Here is a 13,180-nt window from a genome sequence, read left to right as displayed (position 1 = left end):
GAAAAACAAATACAATGAACTTCCATGCAGTTGAAAAGTTAGGTTATCTATTTAAGTATTTTTTTTGGTGTACAATATGGTCATATTTATGTAATAGAGATGTAAAAACTCAGACTGGTGAAATTCGCTCCCTCCAGCACTCACAGTAAACCACTCTCTCACCACCACCTAATCTAGAACACAGCAGCAGCAACATCACATCACCCCGATGTTAGCTTCCCTCCGCCGGCTCCCTGTGTGTTTTTGGATTGATTTTAAGAATTAACCCATCAATTTTAAAGCCCATCAGGATCCGGCTCCTAATTATACTGCCTCCATGTTGACCACATACGAGCCTCTCCACAGCTTTAGATGCTCAGGCAGGACACTTTTCCTGCTGCTCCAGGGTCGAGGCTCCAGACGAGAGGTGACCGTGCCTCCTCGTCTCTGGAACCGCCTGCCTGAGGAGATGAGGCTCGCAGAGTCAGTGAAATCTTTTAAAAAACTTTGTAAAACTTGCTTTTACAGACTCGCCTAATTATGATGCCCCCCCCCCATTTTTTTTTTAAAAATCGTACTCTTGATTTTAGACCTGTTCTTGTTTTGAACTTGTTGGCCTCATTGTTGGCCTTCTGTCGGGTCCTCTGCTCTGTAAGCCACCTTGTTCTTAAAAGTTCTATTATGAATTATAATTATTTTTTTAGACTTTTTGTAGATCCTTATAAAAGTGTGTGTGAGTGTGTGTGTGTTACTGACCTTGGCAAAGGCAGCCTGCACTTCTTCTCTTTATTGTATACCTTCTGTATGTGGCCGTTTTGCTTATAGGTATTTTTTTAATCAATTGTATATTTTTGAATACATTTTCTACCTCTCCAGTAATGCCCTTGTATTTGATTTTTAACCTTGGTCTCAGTTTCAAACACAGAAGCAGACCAGATGGGAACTGGCAGCTTTAGATTGCATTTATGTATGGAGGTAAAATGAGCCATTTCCTCTTGGCCTCCACTCAGGCCTCTAAAGATTAGAAACCTTGAGAATAAGACAAAAGATGCACTCACTGTATGCAGGGAAATTAATTAGATAGTTACCCTGGATGGTTGCCACTGTACTTCTGTGAGAGTGTTTTTAATTTTACCTGACCTCCTGGCAGAGCAGAATAACAAATAGACACATTTGTATTCATGGCTTGGCTCCCTGTCATACAACGGCCACAAATGCACATTTTAATAAGGCAAAGGACAGGTTAAAACAAGGCATGCAGACAGCGCGCACATGCTGAATGGAGAAACAGCCCAGAAGTAGAGCTGAATACATCACTTTTTTGAATTTATTGGGAATGAACCCTCTTCCGCTTTTATTTTCCCAAACTGTTTCCTGACAGGATCAATAGCGTTGATGCTGATTTGCAGTCTGACATTGTTGCAACACTTAACACTTTGCCTGATACGCGTACAGTCGGACATGTGAGCGCCACCACCTTGAATATGAAATCTAAGTGTAAACACACGGAGGCACTTACTGTCAGTTGCTGAAGCCTTAACAACACTTGTCACCTTTCTCAGGCTAAGCAATCGGTCTGTTCTTGAATGATACAGCAGCCTTTGGAAAATGCCTCAGGTGTCACATCTTTTCTGGACAATTTTAGCTGATATTTTGGGTCTGCCATGAATAAATAATGCAAGGCTTTTATGACAGTGACAGCAAGGAGTCAAGCTATGGTTGAAGGGAGAATGGAAAGGGTGGATGAATGTGTGTTGAGAAACAGAGAGAGAGAGAGAGTGTATGTGTGTGTGTGTGTGTGTGTGTGTGTGTGTGTGTGTGTGTGTGTGTGTGTGTGTGTGTGTGTGTGGAGTGTTTAGTGGATGCAGCTGGACTGGATGTATTATTGATGTGCTGTTAGCACTCCCAGGGAGTTGCAGTCTCATCACAGTTTGCCAGGGGATTAACAGACTCAAAAAAGCAAACCGGAGAAACAGCGAAAAGGCACGGAGCATATCCCTCATCCAAATCCCACCACCATCCTCCATCCACCCCCATCCAGAAATGAGCGTTCATTTAAAAGCAAAAAAAGGGGGGAAAAAAGACATTATCTTCATATGAGACATCTGGCTGCTGGGTGAGACTCAGTAGAATTATGGATTAGTTCTGATTTTATGTAACGACCAGCTACTGTGTCGCGGTTTACAAACAAGCCACATTTGAAATGGCGTTCCACATGATTACATAGCTAGCACAGTTGTGAGATGGCCGGCCATCACTGCTTCTATGAATCGCTTACCTTTCTTGTACACTGAATCTATTGTCCTTCCTCGATGCAGCATGGCTGGACATACAGCACACACACACACACACACACACACACACACACACACACACACACGCTTAATCATCTATACAGTCAACGTCTAGGAAGGCTGGTTTTCCAGCCCTCTTCCTGTCATCTTCTATTACGCTTTCATTAGGCCAGGGAGAAGCTCAGCCTGTGAATGTATGATGGAGGGTTAACGTTCTGTCTAAACCACCAATCAGAGATCGACGAAACACCAGAGCAACACACACACACACACACACACACACACACACACACACACACACACACACACACACACACACACCAGCTTCAGTGTCATTCCCACTCCACTCATTAGTCTATCATACACGTACTCTCAATCAGCTCTGCATTTTGTATAAACCATGATAATGGGCTGCCCTGAACACAACATACTGCATTGATTTAGTAAATCAAATAGAAAACAGAAGTACCTCTCTTATTCATGTGACTGTATATCTCATTTGCACAGATTTAAAATTCCTGCTTGTGTGTGTGTGTTTGTGTGTGTTTGTGTGAGTGACCTTGACAAGGGATTTGTTTCTGCAGCTGAAATTCAAAGCTAGTAAGTGATGCATCTTTCTTCTTAACTTGTATTACTTCTTATTATTATGTTGGGAGAGTGTTTATATGAACACACAAACAGGTAAAAACCAAATGACTTTTGGTCTGTAAGTGTGAGTGCGTGTGTGTGTGTGTGTGTGTGTGTGTGTGTGTGTGTGTGTGTGCGTGAGTGTGTGTGTGAGTAAAGCTGAGAGGTGTCTCAGCACAGCGGGGGGAATGCGTTCAGTGCGGGGGCATCTTCAGAGAGTTGACGCAGAAGGCAGGTCTCAGCCTCCCGCCAGGCCCAACCCAAGTAAGCTGGGAAAATGGAAAAAACTTTAGAGGCTGGGATTCAGTCCCGGGAATCCGCCCTGAACCCACATTAAAGCCTGACGATGCCAGACTGCACCAGCCTTGAAGATCAAATAGAACGAAGATGTAAGCTTTGAACCAAGAAGGTTTTGCCACGCCAGTGTTTAATTATTGACATTTCCAGCACTGCGAGTCAATTCTGTCAACTCAGCAAGAGAAAATACACTTACATTTTGCTTTAACCTAATTAGTTTCATCAGAAACAAGCTGCAGTGCTGCTGCTGTCTGAGCGGTGATGAGCTCTCTGTAAATAAACTACAACTCCACTGCTGCTGGGTAAAGTACATTGCATTTACATGCATTTTGAAACTGAATAAAATGAAGAAAAAAAAACGCATATTGTAGCATCGTTTTTTTCTGGTACGTATGAGTACATATCAAAGCCTTCGTGTAGAATTTCAAATGAGTTCAATCCAATTGGATTCAATAAACTTTTGAAGACCTTCAGAGGTCGGAGCTTAAGAAAAGAGTTCCCTCTTACATGTGATTCAGAAACCAGTGTCACCAAAGATATAATATCTTATGCTGAGTTCTTTTGACTGACAGCTGACAAGAGTCTCTACACCGTCGGGTCTAAGAAGCCCACATCCCTGACCACATAATAATATAATTCTCTGTGTGCTGTAAAAGCCTGTTGCACTCTCAAGCAAATCACATTAAGGAGCAAGGGATTTTAGACATGTGCCTTCATCCCACCAAGCAGGCACAGTATGTGGCCAGCTCATGTGCCATTTCATATAAAGACTGCACTCTGACTGACGCCTCGGGAGACGTCCCTGTTTTTGCAGTTGTAGGACCAATGAGGGGAATGAAGCAGTGTTGCTATATTTCAGCTGTCACACCAGAAATCTGGTGGTGGAGAAAATGGGAAGTGTACTATATAATAAAGGTTTAAAGATCACAGCTGCTACAAGAAAAGGTCGAGCCGGATGACAAATTTATTGCCGTTTAATAATAAAATCATTAGCTGGTAAAAGTCCAACCAGTGAGCCAAATGTAAAGTATAAAAGATGCTGGAGCTGCAGCCACTGACAAAAACTGTGTATTGGCTCCACTGTGGTGCCACTAGTGGGACTTTAGAGAGTTCTAGGAGGCACTGAGAAGATATCAGCTAGTTAAAATGCCCAGGAGCTACATCTTGAACAGTAGTTGATGGGCAAACTAGTCAGCATGGCGGAGTGAAACCGTTTCCAATGTTTTGATTAAGGGATTTATATGAGTTGCTGCAGGCAAACTTTAAGTGCTGTACACCCTGAATCATTCAACATCCAGTCATGTACCCCTCAACCTCCACAAATCTTAAGAGAAATTTGATTTTACCACATTTGTAAATCTGCTACACAAAGGAAGTGGAACGAATATGAAATTATTTTGTCATCAAAAGTTTTTGCTCTTTACTCAGCTTCAAATGTGTTGGTGCTAACACAGCTAGGCCAGCTCCGCTGATGTTAATGCCAGTTCTGATAGACAAGGTAGGCTGCCGGAAGCCCCAGAGTGGATGGTGTCAGCAGTCAGGATTCAGACTTCAGCTGATGTATTGGGTCTACTGACACCTGCCGTCATGGGCGTTGGGGTGACACTGTCTCAACCATTTACACTTCTTTTCAGCACGCCACAAAACATGTTGGCACTAAGGAGACTTATTTCCTTCCAGCCCTGGAGGAACTGGACATACTGGGCGCGCATCGCCAGATTACCTGCCCGACAAATCATTTTCTCTCTGGAATTTGGCATGAAACCGTCTCTATCATGATGCAGCAAACTCAGCTGCGCTGCATCGTAAAGCGCTTTGTCTGCCACGTGTGTCGCAAAATGCTGCAAAACTCCACTAGACCTTCATGAAGGTGGACTCATCTTTACGACGTACTTTCATAATTTGACAAAGATGTGTCTCACGCTGATTGTTACGAACTACAGTCATGCCCTCATTCTGGTTTATGCCGGAATATTTCCTCCTCATTATCTTTCTGCTATATCAAAGCTACATTAACATCTTTATGACTGTATTAATGCAGCTATTCCTGAAACATGATCTACCTGAGTAACCTGGGATCGATGACAGGAAGGACATAAACACGCTTTGTGGAATCATGTGATCTTGTCGTGTGATCTTGTCTCTAAATCTGTAGTGATCAGATGAGAACTGTTTTTTCTCTCCAAAAACAGATCTCATACAAGGAATTCAGCAATTTATAGCCTTTTTTTATTGTTTGCCAAATTGCCTCACTGTCTATTTATGAAGTTCATTGTGAGAGTATTCGTCATGTCTGCAGAGACAAAACAGATGAATTTGTTGTAGTGGGGGATTTCACCACAGGCTTTCTTTTAACTTGCTACCAAATTCTTATCAAACAACGCCACTCAAGTACAGCTGGCTCAAGTACAACTGGCAGCACGAGTAAGGAAACATCCTGATAGCCGTCCAAGTTAAGAGACTGAAGGAACATATAAATATTGAAAACACTTGGGGCTCCAGTGAAACAACTCATTCATAGTTACCACGCGCTTGATGTTGAGATCGAATTAAACTCACACCTGTGTTTTTGAGTTGCTGGCTCAAGAAACTAAACTAAACTAAAGCCCCACACTCCAGCTCTGATGCTTTCATTTATCTCAACCACAAGTTTAATATCAGCAGGTCTATGTTGTCAAAAGTAGTGAAATTACTGTCCACATTTTGAGCTTGAACTTGAATAGATGTCGGATTGGTTCGACAGATTTCTGCAGCCCCGTGTCACGTCTTTGAAACTTGATTGTCGATGTATCACGCTCACGTCTCTGAAAGAAAATAATTGCAGAAGTTACAGCGTATAGCAACTCTCCCACAAGTCCTCCTCTACAGCAGGACGGAGCAGTCAGACTTCTCCCCTCTCCATAAAAGTATTTCGCTTCATTTTCTTCGACCTTTTTTTCCTCTTATCCTGATTTTTTTTTTTTTTTAAAAGCTTTCCAACTGTCAGACCTTAGCGACCTCTGTCCATGCCAAACTGTTTATGCTGCATCTGCATCAGCTTAACCTTGTCAGAATCCAGCCTTATTACCAACTCTGCTCCTTCCATATATTACTTGTGCGTGCAGATGGAGAATGTTGGGCAAACTCAGTCAGGCATAACTAATCACTCTTGGAGATCGGTTCCCGATTTTGACAGGTAGCTCTGGTGGCTTGAGTTTATGATTATGTGCATAAATATCAGGGTGTGCAAAGGTTACCATTGTCCTTACGTGTTCTTTAAAAACAGACTCGGAGGCCAGGTCATGACATGAACCCCCATATTTTCCCCCTGCCACCCCTCACCTGCTGGACATGTGTTCTAAGTTTCAGATAAACAATATGAGAAGAAAAAATTCTCTGTTTTGGAGGTTTATGAGGACTTCTCATGTTTTGCCTATGTTACGTTCATTTTCAACCATACAGTATATATATATATATATATATATATATATATATATATATATATATATATATATATATATATAAAATTGAAATATGTAATAATTTTTCTTTAAGAGAATGGATTACCAGCACAGAGTGATCCTTGGGGGACTATTCCTCATTTTTATGCAAGTCAAAAACCCAGGAATGGATGGAGCAGGAATGTCGTCATCAATGGCTTCAGATACAAAAGTGTTGCTCTTTTTCAGACCGCTATTCCAATGGGAAACATTAGCCTGCAACTGTGTTTTAGTGCAGAGTGGCTCCTCTTAGTATGGCTCCAGTCACTGTTCATTTTCCTCCATCGTCTGACAGCAAAACCACATCTGAATGCATGGAGTGGTCTCACAAGCCCCGACTGTAAATGAGGCCAAGATATTGTTGTACATCACATAAAAGACCAACGGGAGAAAAAGTCATGGTTTTCAATTATTAAAATGTGCAGGGAATTTCGGAGGTTTTATACTCTGTGTCTCTGTGTATCTACTTATAATGGAGCTTGGTCTGCCAAGATTAAAAATAAAGAAAAAAAGGATAAAATAGGCATGGTGTCAAATTGACCCGTTCCAATTTTTATACAAAGAAATATATTATTTTCTTAACTTTCTTTTGTGTAATCAACTTTGGAAAGAGAACTAAGGATATTCTCAAGCTAAGTCAGGCTACCCCGGCATCTTAATATGGGATAAAGCCTGGGCCGGCTGTAGGTTTATCTCTATTTTTGCACAATGACAAGACCTTTTAATTTCCCAACTTCTATTTTCACCTGCTGCCCTCTTTCGCTAAACTTCAATATATTATTCAGCAGCAGCAGTCCTGTTTTCAAACTCCTTCCACTGGCAGGGATGGAGGCAAAATGCATAAATACAGGCGCTATCATCAGGGTCCGACTGTCATTTCATTCCGCCAGAATTATTAATCCACTGTCAGGAGTATCTAGAAATATGAGTTATGGTTGACCTCTCCGAATGAAAAGTTAATCCCCTAAATAAATAAATGTTGGCCAACTTGTGATTCGGGTTGCAACAGTACAAGATTTTAATGGCACATTGGTTTCATAGTGTCATGGTATAGAACTACAAACTAATTATCAACATCATCAATTTGAACATAACTGAACTTGATGGTTTCTTTTAAATTTTAAGCAGTAGTTAAGGTAATGTCAAAGGAGAAGACTAATGAAAAACCACAAAACTATAAATAAGTAAATGGACATGACATTGAACATTTAATTAAAAAGTGATGTTTGCTAACCATGATTAAATCTAATTAGAGGTGCTCCCCCCTGGTGCCCTGATTATGGAACCAGCTAGGAGCTTTGTGCCGATTGTCATTTCCTATCATAAAAGTAATGTTTATAATAAATGGCCCTATACTGCCCAAAAATGTAATAGGCTTATCAAAGGTTAATCATGGGCCATTCCACAAAATACTGATAAAACAACGACAATCAAACAATGGTCTGGGGGAAAACTGTGTAAATTAATTCCTGATAACAGGACACTTATCAAGTAGTTCCAATCAAAATGTCTTTCCACCTTCTGAATTAATTCACTTGTGTTGATCTATTTTCAAGTAGGAATACAGACTTTTAGACCATCAGTCCATCTGTGCTACAACGCCATTGGGTCAGTCTTGCTCTGTGACTTGGGACTCAGCAGCTGTATCCACCCAGCAGCTTCCATTCTGCAACTGCAAGAGCTGGAGCTCCGTCGACTGTCTGGAGGAAAGCAGCCAGTTTCCATTTATACAATCTAGCTGACAAGTTAACATGTCGCATCATAATGAAAAACTTCAACATTTCTCTCAACAAAGTGGGGGGTATAACAATTTGATGACTCACACATTAGCTAATTGCTCGGAAAAGCAATAGGTTTCTGTTTGTTTTTTACTTTATTGCTATTATAACGATTAAATATATAGAGATGCTATCTTTTTATGTCACTCAGCAGCGACTGTAACTTTCAGCCAGGAGAAGATGCCATCAAGTGGCATTGCACTTTCATTGGGCATTTTGACCCAGAAGCACAACGCCTTTGAGTTGGCGGGCTGGCAGTGATGGCCAGTCATTGCTCATCTTCTCCTGGCCCTCAGCTCAACTCCTGTTCCAGAGCCAGCAAGAGGATCTTTCTGCTGCCTCCGCCAACCTACAGACGGCTGTCCTCCTCCCCCGTCCCGGTATTCCCAGAGCTGTGAGCATTCTCGACACAGACCGTCTCCGGAAACCCCTGGATTGTACATCCACTGGGAATAGTCAGACCTGCCATCTTTTGTCCTTGAATTGTTGGACCACATTCCTGATACTCTGTGGTTTTTCTCTCTGAGGCCTCCTTGCATCCGTCCTCCCGCAGGAACAGCATTTCAATCAGACCATATGAGCACGCCGGGCCTCAGGGATGTTTGGACAACCTTGGAAATCGTAGCTTCCTTCCAGGTCTCAACATGACTGTGCCGCCTGCTGGAGGCCCTTCTTGGAGGACGATAATTTGTCCCCTCCCTGATGAACTGGATGGATCGTGTTGGTCTCACACTGATATGCCTCTTTATAGGTCTCTCCTGGTGGATGGTATTAGCCAGTGGTTTGAGGACTTTGGCATGGCACCACCTGTATCTCCCCAGGCTAGAGTAGTCTTCCATGTGTGTGATAGTTCCTCTCCCTCCACATAACCTGCACTCATTCTCCACGGCTGCAGGTTATGTCAGGGTTGTCATACACTGATCGGAGCAGGAAAGATATGTGGAAGGACTCTAGTCTCAAGAGTTCAGCCCTTCCTCCTCCAGGTATTAATACTTGGCTTGGTTAATGTGTTTCTCCTCTGCTTCTGGTCTCCTTTTCCCCATTGTTTGAAGTGGGAGGATCCAAGTCCTGCACAAAGCCGTGCATAGGGAGATGATGTCCTTCAACAAGCTTTCTGCCTGTGCCACTGATGTTTTAGTCTCCCAAAACAAAGGGCTGCTCAAAGATCCTTCCATTGGATTTGCATCTTGCAGGTTGTTTCTAGCCCCCTGGCATTCAGACTCATCACATTAGACACAAAGCTGCTCAAAACTTGAATTTTATGCTTGTGGCATCCAGAATTCCTCAGCTACAACCCAGCTAAGAGCAAGTCTTTGAGCACAAGGAGCATTGTTTGGCCTGTCACACTGCCAATGTATAAGGACCCAAAACATAAATGCAACCAAAGTCCGTCCCTCTGGTTCTCAACCGCATCCTCTCAGGACACCGGCGCCATCTTCTGAGGTGATCTTTAACATCTCTGTCAAAGCAGATCCATCAGCTTTGTAAAGATGCTTGGTGTTCAGTCTAATACTTGTTTTGGTGGCCTGCGACCAGTAGAGATAGTAGCCAACTGAGTGAAGAGCAGCAGACCTTCAATAGCTGAAAAAAAAAGATTAGCTTTCTTGCTTGTAGATGAGCCTTGTTTATCGTTAAAACCCTCAGATATTACCCTTGATACCGAGTTATGGTTTGGGAAATATGATAGATTTTGATTGTAAAACACGTGACAATATAAACGGAGAGTCTTGTTGTGCTCTCTTGTGGAATGTGGCCATGGTATAAGCAGGATAGTGCCCTTCGCAGTGTCCATTAATCAGCTGCTTATCAGACAGTTCAGGCCTCCGTGTCCTCTGTCAATTTCTGACAATGGAAATTTCGTTTTTATCCCTTAGGTGATTGATACGGCAGATTTATAAATATTTTTTCCCATCAGATAATCCGTTCCTCTGCGATGAAATAGACTCATTACATTTCCATGATGCTGAGCCCACATTTTTGTCAACAACTCCAACTCCCCACCAGTCACATTAGAGGAATAATGTTAATGAACAGTGGATAACTGTTTGATGCCATCAGCGATCCACCAAACATTCATGTTAATTGTCTATGACAACAGTAAATTCTGGCATACACTTGTTACTGTAGTTGAAATAGATAAGTACTCTCAGAACAAGTTGAAAAGAATACAAACAAATAAGCTTTATATCATTGTGAGTGAGCTTTAATAGCCTCATTGTATCATAGATATGTGATACAAAAAGGTAAGATGTGGCTTGAATATGCTTGAAACCAAGACCTTGAGTCCAAGGTCTTATTTAAAGAATGAAGCACTTTGGAAATGATTTAAAGAAATCAGGGATCAGCTGAAGGGAACAGCTAATCAGAGAACTCTTCCTCTCCAACTCACTCAGACAACAAACCAAAACGCTGCAAGAGTTAAATGGATGTTAAAGGGCAAATAGCAGCCGACGGTGATTGACACGGTGAAGGAACTGCGTCGATAGCTGCGCGTGACATCACGGTCGGAGCATTGCTGCGTGTCGTGGAGAAGGTTCAGAAGACAGTTTACATGATGGGGAATTGAAGTCTTCAGTAAAGGTCCTCGCAGATATTGAAATGGTAGTGTGTGCGTGTGCGTGTGTGTGTGTGTGTGTGTGTGTTGTATATCCCTGCGTATTCATTTTATGGGAAATCTATAAAAGAAAAGAATGGCACTCTGAAGAAACCTGATTAGGTTTGAGTTGAGCTCAGAAATGAGAATTAATTCAGGAGGAGATGCTCCAGCTTTCTGCCATTACCTGAGGCAGAGTCATTATGGTTAAGAAATAGCTGCTCAACCTCACCATGCGCCCAGCTAATCTAAACTAAGCTGATAGAGGCTTTTGTTTGGATGCTTAAGTGCACCACTGATGTCAGGTTGTGCTCTATGAAGTAATTAACATTCCTAGCTGTTGCATGAAGAACATTCCTCATTGTCTTGGTCTCTGAACACAGGCTACATGCTGTTCTGCTAAACAAGATATTACTCAGGCTTTAGTGACACTTTCTAAATGAGAAGAATCATTCCACAGACAGTTTCTCTAGAAATCAATAATTGGTTGGATTATACTCGAAGGTTATATGTTTCAAAAGTTAATCAACTGCATTACCTTCTTTCTTGAAGCAAACTGGAACAGCAAATCACTTTTCAAGCTGATACAGCGAAGGGTCGCTCATTTATATACTCAAGGAGCAGCACTCGCATTAACTTGGAGTTGTGCATCTGTCCACCTGTAACTGTGTTCATGCAGCTGGGAAGTAAGAGCTCAACAGCATGGTCTCAACAACCTCATCATTCATTTCAATGAAATTAAATGAAGTCTTGAGATCAATATTTTATAGTCAGTTCAATTTTGGCAATAAAATCAATTAATTTGAAGAGGAAATATAAAATTTTTCCCAGAAATTATTTTTTCAAATTACTGAGGTGTTGATTTGGTCGTGTTTACTCTGCTTCTGCAATTGTTGATTAATACAAAAGCTGGATCGCTGTGCTGGCGACCAGATAACATCATAACATCATCCCTGCATACCCGCACTGGAGATGCTGGAATGGGTATTCATGTCTCCTACCACAGTCATTCATTAACTTAATGTAAACCCATCCGAGACTTCTAAGCTGTGTCTTTGTTTGCACACGCATACTAACCACGGGTGCTTCAGCGCTTTAGCGTGAAGTCACATATTTACATTACCCCCCCCCCCCCCACACACACACACACACACACACGCACAGCAGTTGGGTTTGAGAGACATGTCCTTTTGTACTGTACAAGCTCCAGTGGGACATTAAGTAATTCTCTTATCTTCTTCTCCCGTTGTGATGGCACAAAGGTTGATTTTCATTTATCTAAACTCACCAGAGTCCCACAAGAATCTAGCTGAAGGCTTTTACAATCTAATAGATCCATAGAAAAGGGTTAAAGATAACTATGGAAAGGTGACAATGTATTTTTTAAATTTATCTAGTTACACTTTGTAAGCACCCCACTTTAATGAAAGATTTTTCTCAGGCATGGCTCCCTAATAGAGCACCTGCTCCATGTTCTGCCTGTGGGTTCCAGTGGCAGGGCCCATGGGTGACTGGCTGAGGTCCTGCTGCCTCTGGAGCTTCCAAACTCCTGAGGGTGACAAAGTGAGAAAGAGTCTGCCGACGGTGCAGTGATTAAACTCTGATATGCTGGACAGTGCATAGCTGATATTTATATTTACATTCTAGCTGGCAGCTGAGTTGAGTTTTGACTCCTTTTAGAGGTGGTAGACATGCTCCTATGCAGATAGGAAAATGTCGAGAAGTCAGGGCTGGTAGCGTAATATTTTTGAAGCAGAACTTTCTACTTAAATAATTGTGGAAATGCGTGCAGTCCTGTCTATAGTAAACAACAGTAAAGAGTGTGAAAGTGTGCTTGCTGCGAAAAACGATACATTCATTTTGGGAAAAAGGAAATGACAACAGTCCTCCATACATGACAAGGTTAGGCTGTCTTCAAATGATTTATAACACCCTCAGAGGTGATATTGACCAAAATATTGTCAGCACAATAAATATTGTTCTTTTCTGTACCAAAACAATACCCAGAACTATCTCAAAATTTTAAAAAAGGAAAAGAGGCTGTGACTCACAGAGGAAAGCATTCAGTTGCTTCCAAAAAACACAAATACAACTTTTCATTTTGAAAAAAAAAAAAAAAAAGTTCAGGTGAAT

The sequence above is a fragment of the Aulostomus chinensis genome, chromosome 5, assembly GCF_037954235.1.
Source record: "Aulostomus chinensis isolate RoL2024-O1b breed Wild chromosome 5, RoL_Achi_v1.0, whole genome shotgun sequence".
Classification (NCBI taxonomy): Eukaryota; Metazoa; Chordata; class Actinopteri; order Syngnathiformes; family Aulostomidae; genus Aulostomus; species Aulostomus chinensis.
The sequence above is the reverse complement of the archived record's forward strand: the minus strand, read 5'-3'. Positions refer to the sequence as shown.